Genomic DNA, 20,186 nt, shown 5'->3' with positions numbered 1-20,186 from the left:
CTTCCTTGATATCCCTTAGGCACTGGGTATGGGCAACTGTTACTTCACTTGAATCTGAACCCTTTAACTTTTAACTCCTTTTGAGCCTTTTGTTCTGAGAAATTATTCCTACTGGAATATTTACCACCCACTCCTCATGTTGTTGGCCTGAGACCTGGTCTCTACTTCTGTGAAGAATATTAAGGCAATAATTGTGTCTATCAGGTAGAAAATGACTAGAAATTATAGAGATGGGTGGGTGGCATAACCCCCGTAGATAAGAAGTGGCTGCCTTTCAACAGCTACTTTACTGTTTCAGAAGCTTTCCTAAATCCCTATTTGCCTTCCTTACAGCTATGTTTTAAGATAATCCAATTCTGCTTTTAAGCCCCAAAATATTACCGCTAAAAATAGACGCTGAAAAACCAGGGTTTATTGTTTGGTTGTTTCCTTTAAAACAAACACAGCACAAAATATCAAGGGGGCTGGAGGGAGAAACAGTTCCAACAGTTTTATCTTCCTCCTCCTCTTTTTCTGAGGTGGTGAACATGAAAAGCTGAGAGCAATTAATCACTGTGAACTTTCCAGATTCATCATTGTTAAAGCACACCTGTGCCAAGCAACATTGTGCTGATTCTGAGGAAAAAAAAAAAAGAAAAGCAGCATATTCATTAACCACCCCTGTTTTATATGCCTCATTTGCAGAGCAGGGGCTAGGGAGAGGTGGAATTTCGGTTCGTGCTGAGCTGGTGCTGCACAAAGCAAGCAGACACTGGCTGGAAATCTGTGCTCTGGGCTTTTCCCTTTTCGTCAAACTTTTAACAAGAATGAAGTCTGTACCTGAGCACTGATGGTTATTTACCCAGTCCTACCTACTACACTGTTCCTGATAATATTGTTTTTAAGCAAGTTTAGTAGTGGGTAGCTTGTGCATAACTAGGAATGTGCTCATTGACATGTAGTTTGGAGTCTACTGTCTTCTAGTATATTGGAGAAGAGTAGAGCTGTAGAAGTGGTTACTGGAAGGAGGGGAAGTCTTAAAAGCTCCAGTCATGTGTGGAGCTGATGTCCTGCTCCTTGGATGGGAGATCCTACTTGGTGCCTGGAAAGTCCTTCTCTCTAGTCCTTCTCCCTCCCTTTTCCCTAGTGTCTGCTGAGTGGTCTCACTTGTATTGGGTGTTTTTGTGTCTCAGTTTTGCTTGCTCTGGCTGGTGTATACAGCTGTCAGATTTATATATGCAGTAGCCTTGTCTAAGCAGATGTGGTCATAAAATTCTTGAATTGCAACTCATTTTTCTGACAAAATGTGATGTGTGTTAATAGTGAATTAAGGAAAAAAAATTAAGTGAAACATCAAAGTTCCCCTAAAAAAGCTGGCACATTTCTGAAACACATTAATTTTTATATTTTCTTTTAAATATATTGTCATCTCTGCTTCTACAGATATTTTACATGCTTTTGTGTCAAACCTTTTATTAAGAAAAAAAAAAATTCTCCAAACAGTGCTGATTGCAAATTGCCCTTGAGGACATTGAAAATAATGAAATATCCATATACTGGCATCAATAATAGTAATATATAATTATACAGCACTCCTTATTTGTACTGAAATAATGAAAATCTCTGCCAAATGTGGAAGAAATAATTAGAGGTTCTGATGTAGTACTTCTGCAAGTTCAGAAGAGTTTTCTGCTCAGAACTGCCATTTCATTCACAGGAATGAAAGCTGGGTTTTGTTTGTTTCGCAATTTATCACAAAGAAGAAATTCAGAACTATGGTCAGCTTTCATAATCTGCTACTAAACCAGCCTTTCCTAGAATAGGAGACCTATTAATAACCTGTGCATTTTAATGTTTGGAATTTTAGACTTCTGGGTAGATAATACAATGAAGAATTTGAAGGAGCTGTTATTCCAACTGTGTATGTGACTACCAACTAGCACTGAAATTTTCAGATGGTATGATAGGATGCTCATTCACTTTTATCTCTGGAGTTTAGGCTGAGTCACATATTTTTCACAACTGTGTTTAAAAATAGAGGGTACTGGGGGTATAACTGTCGGATAGAATCCAAGAACTGCACCTGGAGTATAAATAAATAGCAAGATAAAGATTTTTTAAAAAATCAAGGATAATTACAATCTATATCTCCCACAGCTCATGTTTTCAATGTGTATATGCAGGCTTGACCACCATCAGTCAGCTGCTATAACTGACACCAAGTCAAATGAAAGAACCATTGTGGTAGTTAAAATACACCCCTCCCTAAGCCCAAGGACTTGTACTCCAACCATTCAGCAAAGCTTTGAAAGAAACAGTGTAAAAACTGCAATCATTTCATATATAGATTGGTAATATGAGTTGCTGATCTTGATAATACTGATAAGAAACTGGACTGTCAATTTCATAGACTCATAGAATCATAGAATTGGCTGGGTTGGAAGGGACCTCAGAGATCATCAAGTCCAACCCTTGATCCAGTACTGCTGCAGTTACCAGCCCATGGCACTGAGTGCCACATCCAGTCTCTTTTTAAATATCTCCAGGGACGGAGAATCCACTACTTCCCTGGGCAGCCCATTCCAATGTCTGATCACTCTCTCCATAAAGAAATTATTTTTAATATCTAACCTAAATTTCCCCTGGCACAACTCAAGACCATGCCCTCTTGTCTTGTTGAAAGTCATCTGGCAAAAGAGACCAACCCCCCCCCCGGCTACACCCTCCTTTCAGGGAGTTGTAGAGAGCGATGAGGTCTTCTCTGAGCCACCTCTTCTTCAGGCTGAATGATATTGCAGGCCTTATTTATGAAGTGCTGTTTGCCATTGCATTAAATAGGTTCTGAGGGGAATGGATGAATATCAAAGCTCAGATGAAACTGGAACATCCTGTGATGATACACTACTATGCAAACTACTTCACTAATCTTGTCATCCACCAACATATCGACCACATTGGTAGAGATGTGTTGTTGTCACTGTCATTCTTGTGACCTCACTGCAGGTATTGGGAGGGTAAGAGATGGTTGTTTCATACAGTATTGTGACAACTGTAGGGTGGTAATTAACTGTGTCAACATGAACTGTTTAAGGATGTGAGGCATGCAGGAACACAAACTGTTAAGTGATGTATTTGATGTGTTTCAACTTCTTTTTTTTTTCTTTTTTTTTTTTTTTTTTTTTTTTTTGAAGGGCTTTATTGCTCCTTGGAGGTTTCTTCCTCCTGGAGAAAGGGAGAAGGCAGTTGGAAATTTAAATCTCTGTGCTAAAAGATGGAACTGATGCAATCTTGTTAGAAGGTATCATCAAGCTGGTGTTCTGAAGTTTGGATTACATCACTTTGTACAGTTGGTGATTTGCCAGCAGATTTGACAGTAAAGAGAATTGCCTTAAGTCAAAGTATTGTAGGTTAGGATCCTGGAAGTTGACAGAAATGAGGTGATGCTGTACTTCTAGTGACAGCCTCTTAGGACTGCAGTGTGCTTCAGGACCCACTGGGTTGTGGTAGGGTTTTTACCTCTTCCCAGACTTGGCAAAATTTAAGGTTTTAAACTCTCTAGGCCACTCTCCTGTTGGCCTAGACCAGTCAGTCATGTTCAGTCATGGGTATGCACTGAATGTGACTATGTAGTCTGTAAGTTGCAAAATTAATGTCCAATGTGTTTTGAGAACTACTACTCTTCCTTTCACCTTTCCCCACAAGAAATTTGCATTCCATTCCCTTGTGATGCTCCAGGATTTAGCCTTTTTTCTTGGGAACCAAAACTAATATAATGCAGGGCCATCTGACAAGGATTTAAGGACTGAAGTTCTAAGGCTGTCTTACTGTAAGAACCCTAAAGTGCTCAAATTTTAGCTTTTTAACATGCCATGACATTCTTCATACCTTACCTGAACCTGACCCCTTTAATGGGACAGTGTTCCAGCACTATTCTGTGTTGGGTGATGTGTCTTGCAGTCAGTCCTGCTAGTCCTTCTTGTAAATCCTTTTTTGTGATTTTTGGCTGACTTTCCTAGTCAGAAAAAAAAATCTTGCTCTTAAACACAGCCTGCATTTCTACTCAAGGTGAGAAATTCCAGAACTGTTACCATGTTGTTTTTGCACGTATGTCCCTTGTGTTACATATTGCCTGAGATAAGTCAGTGTCTGAAATGCCGTCAGAATTCCAGATTTGCAGCTTTGATGGCTGTCAGATAGACTTTTAATCAGGTGTCTAAAGGCATCTGCCCAGAATGCTGTGTAGCAGGGGAGGCTTAGAGGCAGTGTTCATTGCAAAGCATGAAGTAGAATATCTAATTTATTATCAATTCCACGCTCCTCTCCACCCCATGCAAAGGCAACAGTGCAGTCTCTTTGTCTTAGTATTCTTCTATAGGATGCTTGCCAACAAACCCCTTCATCCTGGCTGCCCAGCATCTTGCTATGGCTTTAAAGAAATTCTATGCCCATGTTGCTAGCCATCACTTTGTGAAATAAACTGCTTTCAGAGCTGTCAACTAAAAGCTGAAATTTCAAAATCTCCTTTTAACTGTCCCTATTTCACAGCTAAAAATGTCTTAATGGAAGCAGAAAGTTGCTGTGTTAAAAATACATTTTCTTCTAAAGTAGGGGGAATCGAGATGTCATCTGTACTACTTCTGGCTCCCATTCAGCTCCTTCAAATGAATGCCAAATTAACAGCAGCAGTTCTCCTTCCCTGCTCTCTTCTCCACCCCATAGCTCTTTCTCTAAGGTTCATCCAGAATCCTTGGGAAAGTAGGGAATATCACTTCTGAAAAAGTTTCATGGGATCTTTTTCATTTATTGTGTATTTATTCTCTGTGGTTGTTACAGCAATAGGCTTTCATTCCTGAGGTCTGACTTCTCTTCCCTGCAGGAAGGTTGGGCAGAAAGTCATGTTGGTTCCTGCTATGATGTCTCTTGCAGTTACTTGGTCTCAGGCACCACCAGCCAAGGTCCATGGCCATCCCCTGACCCTCATCTCCATGTTTCCCTCTTCCCCAGAATCTTCCTTTATTTCCCCAGACTTCTCTCTGGGCCAGGATTTCATCTTCTTTCTGGGTTTGTTTCTTTCTTTCTGAGACCACTTCTTCCTTTCAGGAACCCATTTCTTGGCACCAGCTTTGTTTTCTGGAAACCAAGATCCCGGTTTCTCCAGTCTTTTCTGAGAGTTCAGTAGTTCAGTTTTGGTTGTTCACCCATGCTAGTAACACACAGTTGTTAGCTGGCTCTTCATACTCACAATTTTGGCCATTTTTTGCTATGACTGCAGGTGTGTGACTGGCTATGTGGGGTGTTATTTCATCCTTGGTCTGGGCACTAAAAGGAACACAATGTCATGTTTTAAGGCTGTATTTCTTTCATGTTTCATAATTTCAATTATGTGTGTGGGGTCTGCATAGGACAGATGTTTTTGAGGTGGAAACAGAACACCACACACAGTGTGGCATTCATTGCTTCTGCTGAGGTAGGCTGCCTCTGTTTTGAAGTGGAAATTTGTGTGTTTCTTCCATGAATCTAATGATCAGTGTGGTGTTTTCCAAACTGAAGATTGCAAGGTTAACACAAAGACCACTGCCCATGTTAGCTCATAGCATACAGTCCTGACTAGCTGGAATTGTTACCTATACCTTTTTTTACAGCAATAGCATTAGCTAAAACTCTGCTGAATGACAAAATAAAAAAACCTCTGCTTGTCTCCCTTTTGAATAAAAGTACTTTCTATGGTTTTCTTTCTAATTAAGTTGGGGATAGGGTAGGGAAAAGTATTTTTATGTGACTGGGGAGGGCTATTGGTTCTTGTGCCTCTGCTTAGGTGAGAGGCTTTTTGAGGCTTAAAGCAGTTCAAAAGAGTGAAGCTCTGAATTCTCCTATGGCTACTTGTTTCTTTGCCAGATTCCTATGACAGAAAATGCTTTGCCTCAGCTCTCATGCAGCTTGGTCTGGGCTTTGTGATCAGCATTGTCCCATAGAAGCATAACTGTTTAGGAAATTTATAGATAGAATTTTGGTCTCCAGAGTAGCAGAGGCTCATCTGTTAATTGCTTTGAAGATTAAAGTCAAGACCTTGAACTGGCATCTGAAACTGACTTTAGAGATAAGCCCCAGCCGTGAACCTCCATCTCCTTCCCAAAGCCTTTGGTATTTAGAGGATAATAGATAAGCAGGATATCCAGGACAGCATCTAACTGATGTAGAAGATTTTGTTTTATGGAGACCTAAATTGTTTTGCAGGGCAAAGCCAAATCTTCTCTCTAGATCTGATATCCAAGGATCTCTCCAGAGAAGGTGTCAGCAAGTTAAAAAACAGTGTGACCACGAATCCAGGTAGCCACGCTAAAATGACGGTGTCAGTCAAACGCTGATAACATCCACTATGTAAATAACAACCACTCCAGTTTGCTGGCTGATTTGATGCCATGATTTTTTTCTTTTAAATTAAGATTAAAGAAATATTTTCCTAGGTGTGGTTCCTTTGTTTTATCAAAACAATATTCTCTCTCCTGGTACTGTGCTACTACTCACTCTTCCCTCCACCCCAATTTTGATTGAGTTGAAATAATTTGCTTAATGAACTGAAACATGTTATTCTGAAATTAACTATTTTGCCATAACCCCTTTTTTTCCAACACGGTTTCCTATCAAAATGTTTCTTCTTGGTTTTTTTTTTTCTTCCTTGATATAAATGCTGAAGGTAAATGCTCCTGGCAAGTTAAGCAATTTGTTTAAAGATGTTTAGAAACAAAACTACTAGGGAATGCAGCTGGTTCCATCACTCAAAATGTCATTCTTCATTGATAGCATCTCCATTAGTCAAATATGATGCAAACAAATAGGGATGTTTTCTCAGACATGCTGTAGTGTCAGCATGCTTAGAGGCTGATTTGAATGCAATGTTTGTTAGATACATTTGTGGATGCCATTTGTTTTTATGGTGTTTGGGAGCAGTGCCAAAGGGTTAGTTGTCACACTTGGCCACCTAAAAGGACAAAGTTGCAGACACTCCATTCTCCCTAGAGCTTGTAGCATGCTACTGAGTGGCAGAAATCTGGGACCTTCCAAAGAAGATAATGTCAACAGATGTAATTAGGAGGGGATGCTTTTCAGAGGAAAAGAACATAAGGTGTTGAAGTCGAAGGATGAGGAAAATGGGGACAAGGAATAGGGAAGAAGCAATGAATTGCTGAAATTTAAAATTGAAGTGAATTAAAGATGATGCATGTCAAAGATTGGGAGACAGCTGGAACAAATGGCCATTAGTGAGAAATCTGATCAAAAAGTGAGATTCAATTTTACAAAAGAACAACCAAACAAAGAATCTCCACAAACTAAGAAATCCCAGTCTACTTTGACGGTTTCTATTTATGTCTGGCTTCTCCCTAAATTTCCTTGTCTAGGACTGCCTTTCTTGAAGTTATTTTTTTCCTGTTAATACTAGTGAGATTGTCCAATGTGGGATGTGATTTGTCTATTTCATGGACTTGGGTAATAGTCTGCCCTCCTTGCACTACCAGGCCTGGCACATTAAACATTAGAGTTATACTTCTTCATGTTTTCCTGATGGTTATATGTTATAGATAGTTGTAGATGGATGACAGATGTAACTTGTACTATTTCTAAGTTTGGTGAAATGCAGGAGCCCAAGGGAAAACACTTCAGGCAGCCATAGGCCTTTCCAAGCTGCAGTCAAGGTAGAAGGTATTAAGGAGATGTTGAAATAGATGTGGTGCCCTGGATTCTGTTTCAGGAGATAAGGGTAACTGGAGAGGGAAGAAAAAAGCCTTTCCACCCTTTTATTTTATAGGAGGAAATAAAGAGATGAGTCAGAAAAGAAATTACTTCTTTGAGTTTCAGAGCTCTTACCCAGCTGCTATAGAGCTTTCTGAAAATGATGCTGGGAGGAGAGATCAGTTTTTCTCTTTTGCCCAATGAGCAAAACCTTCTGTTCTTTCTCTCTCCCTCCCCTGCCCCTTTATTCCCACTGTTTATTGTGCTATACAAAGTGGATGTTGTTCTGGATGATGTTACATCCTAGCCCTGCAGCTGGTGCTCTATTTTGAGAAGCAGTATGATAAAAACAGGATCCTATAATTTGTTTCAAGTTACATCCCTCTTACCAGTGCAACTGGGGTTCTCCAAAACAGGAATGGTGCTTTCCTTTTTTTTTTTTAATTAGATGTCTGTATACTGAGCCTGTGGCTAATGACTATCCCATGATAAGTGAATCAAGTACAAGTGAGATTCTAGTTGACTTCAGGGAGCTGAAGTTAACTTTTTTTTTACTATTTCATTTCTTTGTAGCAAAGACTAGCTACCAAACGTGCATATATTGTGGGTAGAGAGGTAAAGAGCAACCCTATAGAGCATGGTATTGTTTCTTTGCTTAGTTTTTATCATAGTAATATCTTAATGGTTGAGCTTTAGTAAATTATTTCTTGCAAGTAGCAGAGATTTATTAGTGCTGTTTCCCAAATGGATTTGCTACATATGTTAAAATGGTCCTTTCTGTAGAAGAGATTGGTAATCCATGATTTATTGGAAAAAGTCTCTTCAGTTTTAGGAGACAGACATGGGTAACTGCTGGTTTATGGCTTGAACTGATGTCCCAATGAGAGACACAGAAGCATTTTGTGGGTACTGTGCTATTATTAGTTACCTTTATAATTTATTTTAATATTAATTTCTCTGGGTTTTGAAAGATAAGATGAGCTTCCTTCACATGTCTGAGGAAAACACTTTTTCTACCTGAGCCCATGACAGAAAAATTCACATAAAAATGATAGTTACTTTTATCTCTTGCAAAACTGAGACAATAATGATCTTGGATTCTGCAACTAAAAATGCTACATATCACAATACTGTCCCTATACTGCCTATAAAAGCAAGGCATCCTAGGGCAATTACAAATAAAATGATAGCCTCTCTACATTTCAAATATGCAACATGAATAAGGAAAATTTTTGTAGCTGCTGTGACAAGCATTCTTCAAATGTAATGAATACATATGTATCTTCAGCAAATTTGTTACAGATGTCATAGCTGAAGAAAATTTTTCCAATATATCAGACAAAAAGAGGCAGATTTCAAGAAATAGAAGCAGCATGATTTTTTTTTTTTTTAGGATGTGATATTTGACTGAACTAAATTTGAACCATATCAGTTTACAGATAACCCTAATTCAGGTGAGATTTGTAAAGTCAGCCTTGAAAGTTGCAATTTAAAATTCAGCACACATTGTCTTAATTTCCTTGGTGCAGAGGTTATTGTGGTAGTAGGGATCATCTTACAGTATCACCTAGGAAAAAAAAATCTTTGCAATTTCTTTTAAATTTTTAAAAATTTCTAAATAGTGCAGTGTTTTAAGAATTAAAATTAAAACCAAATTATTTATTGGGTAAGTTGTCAAACAATTGCCTGGACTTTATTTCTCTGTCATTGATCATACAGAGCTTTTGAGGTACCCAAACTAGCACATTCTCTCTAGTTTGAGCAAAACTGGGGTTCCAATTGAAGTTTACCCTTGGTGTGGGCTGTGGTCTTTTATCCACATATTTAGGATTCTTTGTTGGGCCAGGTCCTGATGTGTTTTTGGCACCTGCATCTCTCTCTGACTGAAGAGAGATCAGTAGGTAATTCAGTAGCCTGTGGTACTAGCCTGTTAGACCTAGGAGAGTTTAGTGAATATCCTTTGAAATCCTGTTTCAAGGCAGCTGTTACTTAGAAGGCTTAAAATAGTTGTTATAGATAGCTTGTGCCATTCCCATCCATCTTGCCTGTGATCAAAATAAATTAAGAATTGCAAAAAAAAGCAAGAGCATTCAATGATAACTCAGTAATACTGTACAGTTTTTTGTTTCTATTATTAGTCTTCAGGCTGTAAAATTCCTTGAAACTTATTAAGTCTTTTAAAATTAAATAAATTTAACAGAAGAAAAATATTGTTTTCAAAACAACAGTGGCAATAGATTGTGGGCAAAAGTAACTTTACTCTGCCCTGATTACAGAGAACTTCATACTTTACCCAGTTGTGTAAATTCTGGAGATAAATTACAAGTGTAAATGTTGCATTGATTTTGCCCTCCCCGAAGTTACAAAGTTCTTGAATCTGTCATCCTTACTAATGCCTTTCTACAGTACTGGACCTTTTTCTGCCAATATGAATTTGTATAGACACATTGATTACAGGAGAATCATCAGCAAAGAATGTAGGCCATTATGAGTGACATGGATAGGATACAGATTATCTGCGTGTTGCTAACTTAATAACTGTGATATCCTAAATAAAAATTCACTGATTATTTAACCAAAGGAAAGAGAGAGGATCATTCTTTCTTTACTAGAAATTTGTAATTGGTCAGTCACCCAAGTCTACCCCCCACTTTCTCAACTTGGTAACCAAATATTTGAATACTCTCCAACTGTTGGAAGCTGTTAGAACTGCATCACTGACCTGCAAGATCCAAAACTTAAAATGACCCTGTTTTTATCAGGTGTTGAGACTAAGCATTAAAATAAGAAGGAGCAAAAATAAATATCAAAGGTACAAGAAGTCTCACACTTTCGGATACCAAAAAAGATGTTGCTGGGTTGGGCTTTGAGTGAGCTCTTGCCTGAAAAAGTGGCCTGAATATCTATCAAAGGGTTGCTTTGTGTCAGCTCTAGAATTGATTGCAGTAGGCTGTTTTCAAGGACAGTTATAGAGAATGTTAAAAACCATTCACTTTCTTTAAGAGCAATATTAGAAAAGATAAACACTAATTCATCAGCTACTACCAGATGTTTAAAGAGTTGTTTATCTGTTTGTTTTCTATATTGATGCTTGCTGTTTCTGTTGATAACCCCTTAATTTCAGACATGATTTTCTTTTGAAGTTTTGATCACCCACAACTGATTTCAGCTGAAACTGTTTATTAGCCCTACAGTGTTTCACTGGATAGGCAGAACTTAGGGAGGGATCTCATCTTGCTGAATATTGTGGTTTACAGGCTTTTTGAGAATTACAGAATCCTTAAGGTTGGAACAGACCTCTAAGATCATCAAGTCCCACTATCAACACAATACCATCCTGCCCACTAAACCTTGCATTAATTGCAAATGGGTGAAGAGTAGCTTTGAAGGACTTCTTTGTCAGAGTGCCCTAGTAAGTACAGATTAACTTTTGAGAAAGTTTTTATAATATAATTTGAAACCTCTCGTGAGAGGAAGAAAAAGACTCGGACTGTTTTCACAGATCAAGGCATGCAGGTTTTTGGCTACCTAAAGGCAACCTGAGAGAACAGTCTTGGAGAGGGCAAATCCTCAAGCAGTCGGCAATACTGAAGTGCCTAAAGGTAACCTGGATGATATAACCTGAGGTTTTAGCTGGAGCAGGAGAGGAAGTGTTTCACTTTTTCATATGTTAGGCTTTTCAGGTCCCCCTCCATTTATTCAGTGCTTTAGCTGGGTTGATAAACAAGGCCTTTCCTGAATTTCCTCCACTTGGTACTGGAGAAAACACCAACACTTTCTAAAGATCTTGAAAGGGACAAACTATGGGACTGGGAGGAATGTGGCAGTGTTTTCAAGCTATGTCTCTTTGGAGATACCAGCTCTACATAGATGAGCAGGGAAGGAATGAAGAGGAATAGAACTGGTACTCTTTTTTAATTGCCACATTACATTATATGTGACTGACAAATATCTCCTTATTTTAATTACTCAAAGATATTAAGTACCAGCTAATCTGTGGGTTTTGCTGAATGTTTTGCTCAGCTCTGGATTAGTGACTTTTGTCATTCAGAACTGTGATTTGCTATTTGCCTCCTAATTGTAGATGGTGTGGCTTGCTTTGGTTTGTAATTGAGGTTAGCTTTAATCTAATGAATAATAAAGTCCTTTCATAAAGAGAGACTTAATTAGAAATAAAAACCATGGTCAAAATATGGCTGACATTCTTGAACATACTAAATGAATTAATAAAGACAAAGAAGAATAAATGCAAATATAAAACTGAAGAAACTATTCTTTTGCAACGTGAAAAAAGTAATTTGAATTGTCTTTTCAGTTAGGAAGGGAAATGATCAGCCCCATGGGAACAAATTGTCAGATAAATGCAGATGAGGGAGGGGTACAGGAAGGGATGGAGGTGTCTGTGGGAGTTTGTTTTCCTTTCTGTTTGAATTTATTTGGTAAACTTTTTGAACATGGCATTCAAGAGTAACTGGGTTTCTTTTGGCTTGTTTTACTGTATACCATTTACTTTCACCTTCTGTGAGGAAAGAAATAAAAGGACATTTTCAGAATACTGGAAGAGATTTACCTTGCAAACTACAAATCAGTATGTCCTGATAACCAATTGAGGAGATTTCTGATTACTAACATGTTGCCTTCTAATGTTAATTGGATTTTAATAGCTTCATAAAACTATATAGCTGGGTGAGGATCCTTCCCCACATCACATACATGGCACATTTTGGTGCACTTTGAGCATCACAGCTGTGTGAGCATGCTTGAGTAACAAAAAGTGTAAAGATTTTCTGTTCTTTTCAGGATGCTACTTGTTTCATTACAGTTTGAGTTAGTAAACCTACCTATCTTCCACAGTATTTTTGCATCTGGCAGTATAAATCAACAGTAAACATGGAGAAGTCCTTAGGAACTGGGTGGAACCATGTTGAATTGCAACATCTTAAGCTTGTTTTGGTCTAACACTATACTTTGTCCTGCAGTTCTGACTTGCTCCTTAGCCTTTCCATAGTTACCTGCAACATAGATCCATACTGTTTCCTGTCATCACCCTCTGTTTACAGGAGAGAATATATGGATGGCTTCACAGCATTGCTTTTTTCCCCTGTTGTTTGGTCTTTCTAATGTCTTTTTGGAGGTTCTGTGACAACTTGGTAAAAATCTAGTTGATTTGTGCTCCCTTTTTTGCCCCATTTTGTCTTTGCTACGTATTGTAATTCTTTCCCATTGCCCAAGTAAGTCAGCCTGAATTTTCCCAAATGGAAGTAAATTTGGGCAACTATTTTTTTTAATGCCCACTTTGGTGTATTTTAAACATCCAAAGGTTTGTTTCTGTTTTGTTTTGTTTAGTGTTTTGTGTTGGTTTTATATCTTTGTTCTTTAAATCAATTGTTTTTAATTTATTCCCTTTAGGCACCTTACTACCTTAACTGCCTTGAACATTTAGGCTGCTGTGGATGTGGATTACAGTTGCCCTTCCTGAATCTTGATAATTCTTTCTTGATAATGAAACCCAGCCCCCCAGTATCATCTGTTTTTCCACAGGAAGATTTCTTCTTATTGCTCAAGTTCTGGGAATAATTTACCTTGCATTTTTCTTCCAGTTTCCTGCACCATTAAATGAATTTTTGTTCCTCAGGAGAACTTGTGAGCATGTTCTGTGAGGGAAGGGTGAAGATGCAGTCAGAATATCTGAGATTCCCCCACCCTACCCCCAATCAAATAACCACAGTCTGAAATTAGTTTTAAAACTTAAAGGTTTTTTTAGAGAGTTTTAGTGTTTATTAAAGTATGAAGCCTCCATAAAAATATTCATTATTTAAATGAGAAAACAACATTCTGCACTTACCAGAGGTTCTATCCTTATCTTCCAATTGTGTTTCTTTTGGATGTAAGCTTATGTTACCTACCATGAGGTTTTACATTTCTAGGGACAGGGAGAAACTGCTTTTATACTAAGAGTCATATAGTGCAATGAATGCTATGCATGTATGTATGTCACTGTACAAGTATCTTTTCTAAAAAGGTACCTATTCCTATGTGTATATTTTATTTTCTATAATTTTTTTTTCATCAAATAAAAACACCATTTGATTTAGTATGTGTTCATATTTGACCTGGATGAACTTCTTTATCTATTGTCCTGACCTTGTCTCAATTCTAAGTGCTGTTCTGCATCTACAAAATCAGGAACCCAGAAGGGGTAGCTCTTATGTAACTAGGAGCAGAAATAACAAGGAATAGCAATGAGCAGAATTCCTAATTCTACGTAGGTCTAGAGACACAGATTTGTACCACGCTTTCCCAAAATGTCAGGGAGGACAGCATGTGATATGAAACATGGCTATTAACAGCATTGCTTGACTCCTCCTCCCCTTCTGAAATCCTGAAAACTAGAGACAAGGGTTTCACTGGAAAGTCCACGCTGAAGAACTGTGTATCACAAACTTCTCCAGAGCTTCCTCTAGCTCTGCTTCCTCACCAAAGTTTCCAAGTCTCTTACGGCTCTTCAGATCACATTTGAAGGCCCTTGTGAAAATGTTGGCATTTTTCATCAGCTGTAGCAGTATTTCTTTTATAAACCACTGGGGATGCTGAATTTGAAAGAGGGATAAAATGTTGAATCAAAAATATCTGCCTTTATTGGAGCTGTAGGTGTTGCTGATATGTCATTCAAAACTTTTATTTAATATCGTGTCATTTTATGTCACAAGAGGAGTATTTCCTAAAAACAAATGAGGAAGACAAGCTCATATATAATTAAAATTAATCTTTGGCCTCCAATACTGTAATTGTGTCTTGAAGTTTTCTTTTTGTTCTAGTAGGCATCTTTTTATACTGACCTACGGCATTTGAATTGATCTCTGCTGAGGTGGGGCAAATTTGAGTACTAATTGAAACTGTCTGAAAGGAAAATTGATTATTTGCCTGATAAATTCAAAGCAGAAAAAGTTATTCAATTATTAATGGAGGGAGTTGTTATTAAGGGGGGGAAATTTAATTTTTTCCCCTCAGAAATCTTGAACTGACACTATTGTAGGTTTTTTGAGTTTTGATTTGTTTGGTTTTTTGGGGGGTTTTGTTGTTGTTTTGTTATTCTTGCTTTAACAAGGGACGAAATGTTAGTTTTAACTGAAAATGTTTAAATACTAACAATGCTCCTTTGGCTAACAGTATGAGAAACAAATGATAAATGTCGGGCTAGGGGACTAAATTTTTTACTTTAAAATGCTTCTTGATTCAAGACATGGTGGTGTTCACATTTCCTGATCGATCCAGAATTGATATTTCCCTGTGAAAAAAAAATTTTATTTGGGCTAAATGAATATTGGCAGGCAGATTATTTGACAGCTGTAGGTACAACTCTCAGATGATTGTGGAAGTGATGGGAACAGTGAACATAATTTGAAAATACTCCATCCAGTATATGGTGCTCTAGAACATCAGCGCCTGTGCCAGAGCCTCTGCTGTGACCGTGTAGCACGCTGCAGCTGATGGAGCTAAGAGCAGCCTGCATCACACCAAAGCCAAGTGCACCTCAGTTGTGCTTGCTGACCTCTTGTTTAACTTGTTTTATGAGTATAAAAACTTGTGAGTGGGTAGATGCTCTAAGGAGGGGAGATACTTTGGCAGGAAAAGGCAACTATGCAAGCCCTCGCTGTGACATGCAGATAGAGCCATGTGTATTTTTGTGGTGATCCTGCTGTCCCTTACACAGTGTTCTCATTAAGTGTAATGAGGCTCGTCGAAGTCTTATTAATTCTTCAATATGTTATTAAATCCCAATTATTCATGAACAATGCCTGTGTATGTGCTTGAGGTCAACGTAGCATGCAAGTGATTTAATTAGTGCATCGTGTCCAGTTGCACTCACTTACATTGTTTTAATTAGAATAGTAATTGAGACCCAAGTATGTATGTTTTGTCTTGCAGTTGCAGTGCCTAAACCTATTTGTTGCTGCTGTAATTGCTCCTTGCCCTACATCCTCTACTACCCCTCATTAAATTATTATTAAATTAGGAACTTTAAAGAGGAGATCCAGACAGTGCATAAAGCCTATTTGTTTCAGTCTGACTGGTTCACATAATAATGTAACTGAATGATCACCAGAGATGATTGTGGGATGGAATCTTGCTTGTAGTCTCCAGTCCTCTGCCTTGTTGGATCTTTGGACCTGATTAACCCACATAAAACCAGTGCAAACCTTTTTTATCTTTAAGTCACTTCACATGCTTTTTCTTACCATTACCTCTTCCAGCTACCAGCTGAATCTTATTAACAACACTATCTTAGAGAGTTTTGCCCTTAAGAAGTTGACTTGAATGTTCTAAGAGAGAAAGTGAAATGAAGAATAAAAATGCAATTTTTACTGAAGTCAGGCTTACAAATAGATGCAGCCTGACTCTGAGTTTGCATTTAATATTTGAACACACGAGAGCTAATAATAATTTCTGTTGCAGTGGAACATCTGCTAGATAATCAGATCTTGAATTAATGGGGAACTGAAAGCAATTAGCTAAAGGTTACAAACTAATTAGTATAATATTATTAAACTAGCCCTTCCATAGCTTAAGTTGCAGCCAGATCCCATATTGAAAAAAAAAAACAAACCAAAACCAAAAAATTGAAGGGACCTCAATCTTGGAAAACAAAATTGATAGAATTTACTTTTAATTTAAATATAAATTAAAAACAACCCAATTATTTTGGATTTTAAACTTTTGTCACATTTGACATCAAGTTTTGTTGCACTCTTTGTACCATCCATATAGTGAAATCTCTTGAAATAAATGCAGTTGCTTTAATTGGAGAAGTTTTGTTATAACTGAAAGAAGTTATTTTTGTTGTCAATAATAGTGATTGCCCAGCCTATTTCCTTGACCTCTCCATCTTCAATAGACACATTTGTGCTTTCACTTAGGATGTTTTGATGTTTTTTGCAATTTGAGTACCATGTGGCTACTGATTTCAAAAGGGGACAGTTTGTTTTGGGTTTCTTTTTTTTTGTTTGTTTGGTCATTGGATTTTTTATTTTCCTTATCACTGTGTGACATTGGCAGAAAATTCAGAAGCCTGTCTAAGAGCTGAGGTGAGGGTTTTTGGTGAGTGGGAATGTGGTGAGCATGTTGACAACCTCCTTCACAGTTACAAGGATCTTGGTCCTTCAAGGGCTGAGTTGGAAATAAAACAGTTCTCCAAAAAATTGAACTAACAAAGTCAAATTTCTTAAGGATTTGTTTCTTGGGTTGTGGTTGGAGTCTCTGTAGTCTGACAAAGTGTTGAAGCTTTATTATGGCTTGGTGAACTGTAATCTTTCTTGTGAGTTCTGTAGTGGCAAGTAAGTTGAGCTCATTCTTCAGTATTTCCTTGGGCAAGGATACTAATGATGCTTCTCGTATATCTGCTTGCTTATTTTACAGAAGTATGAAGAAATTCAATATCTTTGAGAGAATTACTGCTTTATTAATAGTAAAAAAAGGGTCAGGGTTTAAAAACATGCGATGAAGGGAGGGGAGTGCATATGTCACATATTTACATGACCTTTTTGTCCTTAAAGGCACACTAAAAGCTTCAATGTTATGTTGGTAGTAAGAGTTAATGCAGTTCTACCTTGCATTGTTTTATTGACATTCCATGTATTTAGATTAATTTCTCTTGAGTTTCAGCACAGGTGGATGATGTTGTTCAGTAAGGGATGAGATATTTTCCTAATAGGAGCTATAAGGTCCAAGTAAAACTCATTTTGTTTTTTGTGCATTTGAAATACGTAGTATGTTGTTTAATTAATAAACCGTTTAATAATGATTTGCAAGAATTGTGGAATAAAAGTACCCAATGTTGTCTTCTAGCAGCCCAGTGAAATACTTCACTGGAGAGACCTATAAGAATGCTTTAACACTAGTGAGGGAACAGGTAAGAAAACAGACAACTGTGTAGTGTAACAAGGCAACCAGGTGCCACTAATTGCCAGGGAGTGGGCATGAGCTTGTGTCAAGCCCACCTGTGCCTAATTAGGGTGGGCCCCACTGCGCATGAGCAGGACCAGGGGGCCAATAAAAGGTGAGTCCTGAGACACAGGCGGAGCTTGAAGCGCCGTACCCTGAAAGAGGTTCGTCTTGCTACACAACTGTACTGCATGCACATCACTATATTTATTTCTTTGTCATCAAATTCCATTCCTTCATCTGCCTGGCTCCCTAACCTCCAGCTGTGTGTGGTAGGCTTCTGCCCAATTCAAATCTCTTGCTGGTCACTTTGCAGGGTTTGCTGACTGAGTTACTTGATGCAGGCCATAGAACTGATGGGACTGTTTGGTCAGCTTCTGAAATATCTGCTGAGTCTCTATCTAGAACTTCTAAATAGCTTGTTTAACTTGTCTGGAAAAAAACCAAACAGGTTTGGCATCTTTGTAGGGAGTGCTGTGTTTATTCGTAGTCTCCCTCTTGGTTTGGTTTGTTTGTTTGTATTTTTCATGGAGGGATGCCCTGGTCCCATCTGTGCAGCAGCTGCTCGTGCATTAGGTCTCACTTTTAACAATGTTGTGTTACACTTTTAGCATCTGAATAGGACAAACAAACTCAAAAAAGGAGAAGGATCAGAATACTTTCATAACCTTTCTTACAAAGTCTGGTTAACGTAAAACACTAAGTCATTTGGGATAAAGGCTTCTGGAAACCTGGAAGCACCTTCCCATATTTTCAGCAAGAATCTTTTCCTGTTTAAATGGAGGTTGTTAATCCTTTATTTAGCTGTAGGTAAATGTCCCTCCAAATCAAGGCTGGTACAGCTTTGTGGTATTACTGACTTTGGTCACACCTTTCATGTCCCCAGGCAATCAACCCTGATACAGAGACCACTTCCTCAGCTGGGCCTTGCCCCCCCAGTGTGGGGAGGCAGACCTGCTCTGTATCTCAAGCTGTCATTCAGGCATACTTCATACATACAAGAAACAATAGAAAGCACTGCTTAAAAGAGGTAAAAAAATATTCTAGTTTTGTTCCTTAGAGTGCTCCATTGCACATGTGCACAGGGTTTTGACTTTTTTCTCAGCCCCAGGCCCCCTGTGTTTGCTGCCTACCTCACTGACACCCTCTTATGTGAGTTGGCACTCTGGGAGGGAAGAGTGGGCATTACAGCCATTTTTCTTTCTCCTGTTAAAAAGAAGCTTGCTTCTACAAAACAGAGGATAAAGCTGCTTTTCCTAGCCCTTTCTAAAACATACACATTGCTCTCAGTGTGATATTTGCTTCTTATTGGCACCATTCAGTGTTTTGTTCCAGTGCCCTTCCAATTATTACTGTATATTAATTTTGATTAGACAGGAGGTTGCTTTGTGAGCCTTGACTTCCTGCCAGTAAAATCAAGTGAGAGCCATGGAAATGAAAAGCAAATGTTACTTTTAAAACCTTGTGAAGCATAAATTATTTCTTATTCACACTAAATATATGTATAATTTTAAAAGAGTAAATGTCTTTCTTGGTAGATCAGGAGTTGAAATAAGTTGAATAATTCTACTCTGAGAGGGGGAAGATATATGAAAATAGATGATGTGTCTGTAAAAACTATTCAGATTATGTATTTTTAGTACTCAACCATTGCATTCTTTCAGTTTTTTGATCAGCTGTTCCTTTAGTGGATTAACAGCTGCTGCTAAATTAGAAGAGTAAAATTAATGTTAGCTAGAAAAAAATAGGAATGTCATAGGTTGCTAAAGTACTTATCACAAAATAAAGTCCAAGGAACTCAGGCAGGAATTTGTTCAGGCAAGTTCTGTGGTCTGCGCTATTGAGAATGGGTAAGAACAGTGTTCCCTTCTTCCCCGGTCTTGCTTATGAGTCTATATATTCTCTAAGTTTAACTGAGAGCTCACAACAAGGGAGTTGCAGTATTTACACAGAGCTTTTTGGGATGGGGTCCAGAAAAGGAGTTTTGAATGTATTTTTCCCTTCTTCATGTTTTACTTATTTTCCTGGCTGAAAGAATTGTCCTTCTTCGTCCCCTTCTTCACCCTTCTCCCTTCTTTGGCTGGTGACTACAGAGTTGTCAGCATACATTACTTACTGTTGAGAGGATAACTCCTATGGCCCTGCTGTGTACGTAGCTCAGTCAGCAGCAGGTGCTGGGAGAGGAAAGCATGTCAATATTTCATGCATTTAAAATCAAACACATTGACTCGCATATGGCTGCTCCAAGGAGCACTGTGTGTAAGTCTGCTTTCTTTATGTAGGTGTGCTAAACTGCTATCACTAATGTACCACCAGCCTTGCAATAGAAATGTGATTTTAAGTAAGCAGCATGACAAAGCAGCATTATGTAGGTTGTGAAATGAAGTACCTGAAAATTACAAAATAGCAGATTTATGATTGGGAACTGAATAGGGTTTTTGTACCCATCCCTAGGAGAGGGCAATCTTGTCAGATTATGGAATGATGGAATGGATTTTAAGGTGTGTGCACAAAGTAGGGAGAGGTTCAGTGTGGGT

Source organism: Calypte anna, chromosome 2, assembly GCF_003957555.1.
Source record: "Calypte anna isolate BGI_N300 chromosome 2, bCalAnn1_v1.p, whole genome shotgun sequence".
Lineage (NCBI taxonomy): Eukaryota > Metazoa > Chordata > Aves > Apodiformes > Trochilidae > Calypte > Calypte anna.
This window is presented reverse-complemented; position numbering follows the sequence as displayed.